The sequence below is a fragment of the Fukomys damarensis genome, unplaced genomic scaffold (assembly GCF_012274545.1).
Source record: "Fukomys damarensis isolate Sample0158 unplaced genomic scaffold, DMR_v1.0_HiC HiC_scaffold_16, whole genome shotgun sequence".
NCBI classification, from domain to species: Eukaryota; Metazoa; Chordata; class Mammalia; order Rodentia; family Bathyergidae; genus Fukomys; species Fukomys damarensis.
This window is the reverse complement of record NW_022900928.1, coordinates 100,831,647-100,836,982: the sequence shown is the minus strand read 5'-3', so window position 1 is coordinate 100,836,982 and position 5,336 is coordinate 100,831,647. Positions and strand designations below refer to the sequence as shown.

The 5,336-nt window shown below is 42.0% G+C and overlaps 1 long non-coding RNA gene across 3 annotated transcripts in view; it reads left to right on the top strand.

The window, feature by feature from the left end:
• Positions 1–5,336, top strand: part of LOC104856672 — a 63,701-nt gene that overhangs the window by 10,667 nt on the left and 47,698 nt on the right. For all 3 annotated transcript variants that reach the window (XR_004517511.1, XR_778689.1, XR_004517510.1), the window contains exon 3: positions 1,398–1,474. This is a non-coding gene — a long non-coding RNA (uncharacterized LOC104856672). The remainder of the gene's footprint in view (positions 1–1,397; positions 1,475–5,336) is intronic.

Below are 5,336 nucleotides of genomic sequence, written 5' to 3'. Positions count from 1 at the left end.
ATATATATATATATATATTCTGTTCTCCTTATTCTGGTTCCAAATCCATGGATTCAACCGACTATTCATCAAAAATACTTGAAAATATGTTGTATCTGTACAGATTTTTTCTTGTCATTATTCTCTAAATAATGCATATGACAACTATTTATATAACATTTGCAATGTATTAGATATTATAAGCAGTTTAGAAATGATTGAAAGTACATACATTCCTCTTTCAATGACCAAGTTCTATTCTCATGACCAGGTTGTTAAGAAAATTGGTCACTAAATGAAGAATTGTACATGATATGTATGTTACAATATTCAGAACAAAGAAATGGTCAAAGGAAACTTCAACTTGATGACTTTGCACTTTATTTGCATAACTCTTACATGCAGTACAGTGATGTATAACAGACCACAAGACTATAGTACTGTACTGTACAGTACAATCAGCAAACATTATGGTACTGCATAAACAAGATGTACTGTGCAGAAAAAGACATTAAGGCTCTATAAACAAGATGTACAGACCTATAAAAAAATAAACAGGTTGTGAATCTGAGCAGCTGGTCATAAGTCTGAGCAATGCATCTCAGTCTTAAGTCCAAACAGTTGTTAAAGAGGTAGGTTGTTAAACAAGGAATTTCTTTATACGGGAGAATGTGGGCTGGTGATTTGCACAAACTGTATTACTTTTTATAAGGGACAAAAGCAACCTTGAATTTTAGTATTTTCAGGATGTCTTGGGACCATTAAATGCAGCCCCTTGACCTCAGATTTCCTAGACTGCAGAACGGTAAGAAATAAATTTCTCCAAGGCTTAGTCTGCTATGGCTTAGATATGAAATATCCCCTCAAATTCATGTGCTGAAGGGTTGTTGCAGCTGATGGGCTTTCTGGAAAGTGACTGGATCATGAGGCACTAGCTTGTCAGTGAAATAATCTATTGGTGAAATCATACTTTGACGGCATACTTGTTAGGTGATAGTTGAAGGGAGTGGATCTTGGAAGCAAGACCCTGGGGACTATACCTGGTCCCCAGTTCCTTCCTCTTGTGCTTTGGCTCTGTCATTGTTGCTGCTTCCTGATTGCCATGAGGTGAGCGGCTTTCTGTCACCATGCACCTCTGCCATGATGTTTCTGCCCTGGAGTCAGTCATCCATGAATGGAAGCACCTGAAACCATGAGCCAAAATAAGCCTCTTCTCCTTGGGGTGTTTTTCTCAGGTATTTGGTGAAAGCACTGAGAAGCTGATTGGCACACAGATATTTTGTTATAACAACAGAAAATAGACAATGATGCACTGTAACTCTGGGACCTAACAAAATGCATGGCTTAAGGTATGTGTTTTATAAATATTTATCAGATAGATAAACATTCTTTCCAATGAGGTTCTATTGTCTTTTCAGTTTGTTTGTTGCTGGTGCCAAGAGTACGTGACTATGAAAACAGACAGGAAATAAAAAGAATATCTACTTTGTTTTTGGTAAGTATGTTTTGCATTTGGTATTTCTTCTATCCCTCTTTTTCTCCATTAGTGAGCTTGGAATATGAGGTGGAAGTGGTCTGGAAGCTGTTTGCCCATCAAGCCCTCTACATAAGTCACAAAAGGAGATACTTCTAGGACAGAGAAGAAGGGGGTACTCTGTGTGGCAGGGCACAGGTTGGTCCCATACAGGAACTTTCCAGGCTTATTAAAGATAATTTGCTTTGAGCCCCTGTTGCAAGCCCTCTGTATGTGAAGAGGCATTGGCTGACTGGCACCTGGGGAATTCTGAGTACTTGGAGTCAGGCAATTGAGCAACCACCTTAGCTCTTTTTTGCTGAGAAAAATGAGTGGGTCTGGTTGCCAGGGGGTTATATCTGCTGGTTGCAGAGGTTATATCTGTGTCCCCCTGCTCCCTCCCGCTAAGTGGCACCCCTCTGCCACTCACAAGAAACAAAACCCATCTCACTGACCTCTTCAAATCCCAGCCACAAACAGAACTTGGTTGCTAGCTGCCATTGGAATAACTCTGTGCCTTGGCTCCTGGAGTCACTGTTTCTACATCAGCTGTGTCAAAGTTTGCACACAGTCTCAGGGCAGTGGTTGCTGAAGGTCGAACTCAGAGTGGAATATTGGGAATATACATTTAAATGTGGAACTCTGCAGCCAGAATGTCCCTCCCATCCCTTAAAGACTAAATAGGCAAATGCTTCATGGAGAATGACTCTCCTCCTGCTGTGTTGCAGGGAGACCTGGGGACACTGATGTTTGTGTCCACAAATAACTCACCAAACAGGTGCTTTACAGTGTGGCTTTGTCTTTGTGCTAAACTGGGTCAAATCAAACATTTCAGTAATGAGTACGCATGTACTTTCTGTGAGTGGAGATGGATAATTGGAGAAAATGATGATTTGAGGCTCTCTTGTACAGTGGAAGATTCTGTCCCTATTAGGACATGATTAGGTAGTTACATAGGGGCCTGTGATTCCTACCTGTATCATAAGAATGGAGTCAGAATGCTCTGTGCTTTTGGAAGATGCAAGAAGGAAGAAGGAATAGAAGTAATTTTTAAGGCCTATGAAGAGCCATAGTTTTAGACATTTCATGAAGATTGGCTTAATTTAGTCGTACAATTGTCCTTAATCTTGTGGGCTTGGTTGACCTTGTTTAATGCCTGGCAAGGAAGTGAGAGACAGAATAGATGGAAAACTGAGTTTCAAGACATCTGGTGCATCAGTGGGGAAGCCACACACTACCTTCCGAGGTGACCTTGGAGGTTGGAATTCCACATGGTGGCTTGGTCACAATCTGCATGGATGGCAAAGGCTTTTGCTAGGTGGTGGCACAATTTTGAAAGCTATGTTGCTGCCAGTCAGGAAACCTGGTATTTCTCTTCCCCTAGTTCAGCAGCTCTCAACCAAGTGGCAGCATCAGTCCCAGATTGCTGAGTTCACTGCCCTTTTCCTGGTTCAGTGGAGCTGATGTGTGTGTGTGTGTGTGTGTGTGTGTGTGTGTGTGTGTGTGTGTGTGGGGGATGTGAGAATTTGCATTTCCACCCAGCTCCCAGGCAAGAGATGTGGCTGGTTAGGAATCTGTTCCTGAGAGCCTCTGCTCTAGAAGGGGGCCTAATTTGATAGTCACAGGGGTCAGGTTTTTCTGGGGAGCATGAAGTCCTTTGGGCTGCTGCCTTCCACTTCACTGGTTCTCCTTGCTGAAAAGGCTTCCAAGTGAGCAGAGGGATGATAGCAGATAATCTTCTCCTTTTGATGTTTTGTAACTCAATCTGTGCAGCATTTTGCAAAGTGATTTCATTTCTTTCTCTTAGAAAAAAAAAAAGAGGGATCCCAGTGTCCTTGAAAACAGCTCCCTTTTAGCTTTGCTTTTGGTGGCTTTTGTGCAATAAGGCAGGAATCTTAGGAAGCCTTACCTCTCATGGGCCTGGCAGCAGAGATGGTGAGCAAGCAGTCACCGCATCCTCAAAGGTGAAGCCATGACCCCGTCTGTGCAGTGGCACAGGGCCTCTGACTGCAACTATCCTGATGGCGAGTGTTTAACACCAGCGCCTGGGGAGATGCTAATGAAGGTCGGTGGCAGGCACAGGGGGGCTCTTGGCAAGTGTGTGTTTAATAGATTGATGCAGTAAGGGAAGCAGTTGGAGGTTGCCCAGGCACACATGTGCATGCGCACTCATACACACCTTGTGTGTGTGTGTCTTCGGTTTCTGTCTCTGTGAAGAAACTCTTCTGTAAATAAAGATAAAAAAATAATACATATTGCAAAATAGGAATACATTGTTCAAAATTATATAGAATGTGAGATACCCTGTTAATACCTAAAATGCGAAAAAGATATAGTATTATTAGGAAATGAGCTGAGAGATAGATTTGCAAATGAAAATATATTATTTAAGATCATAATACACAATGTATTTACCATTGTTATTTTCTAATTTTTGTTGTGAAAAATTATTTTTATATTTTCATTGATATTTTCTTTATTAATATCTACTTGTATTACATTAAAATAAAAAATAAAATAATGTATGAAAATATTTTTAAAAAACAAAGAAACTCTTCTGTAGCAACATTTTCATGCCCTAGTTTGGTAAATTGATGTACTTGGCATAGGAGTGAAGATCATCGGTAAGGGCAAAGGTTCAGTCCTCCTAAGTCTCATTTATAAGCAAAGCAGTGTATAAGCTACTTTCTTGTCACTGGAACACCTGAAAGTTAAAGGAGGCAAGATTTATTTTAGCTCCCAGTTTATAGAGATTTCAACTGGCTCCAAAGCAGAGCAGCATGACAGAAGGTATGGGCAGAGGAGAAACAGTCCACGGCAGGGCAGACAGGAAGCAGAAGCAGCGAGCTGTGTCTCCCTTTCACACTTTATACACTCATGCTACAAGCCTACTTGTTAGTGCCACCCTCCCCAGTGGCGCTGGAGCTCTGCCTGGCTTTGTCTAAGATTGTCCAGATGCTCCACACTCAAAGTCATCAAGAACTGCCTTTTGTTGTCTTTCTAAAGTGCCAGGATGAACATTTAAGATCTTCCGATGTGTGTGTGTGTGTGCATTATTGAACATAAGATCTGATGTGGTTTTGTTTTGTTTTGTTTTTTGAGACAGGGTCTCTCTATGTAGTTGAGACTGACCTGGAACTCACTATGTAGCCCAGGCTGGTCTCAAATTCACAGGAATCTTACTGCCTCAGCCTCCCGAGTGCTGGGATTACAGGTGTGTGCCACCATGTCCGGCAAGATCTGATGTGTTTTGATGGGCAACTCTCTCACCCTTCCATACTACTGAGACTCCCTTTGTGCACTAGGAAATGTTGCCTGTAGGGACATGTTGGGCTTGTGAATGGTATGGGGATGGAGAAAAGGTAGAAAAACACTCCATTCTTTCATCCATCCATCCATCCATCCATCCATCAGTCTAAAACACTTACTGAGGCCCTGCTGTCTAGGCTGTGGGGATACTGACAAGAGCAGAAGGCTAAAAGAAAGCACTTGCTGCATGCCTAGAAAGCTTCCATCAAGGTGAGAACCTGGTGAGAGAGGCAAAGAGGTGGATAACCCCTCTCTTAACTTTGGATGCCATCATTGCCTCCCTGGGAACCCTACCTCGTATGAGATGTTTGGAAATCAAGAATATTTTAGGTGCCTCCACTTGAGTTTTCCCACTCAGCTCAAGTAGTTACTTATCGCCTGTCTGGCTCCTTGGTGGCTGATGCCTTCTAACATTTTAGTTTCATATGAAGGCCTACATTTCTCCCACTAATCTCAATCTACATTTATGAACCACAACCTTATTTTTCTGGGATAAAGTCTTTGTAGGCTGAGCCCCTGGGAGTAATATTGAGTA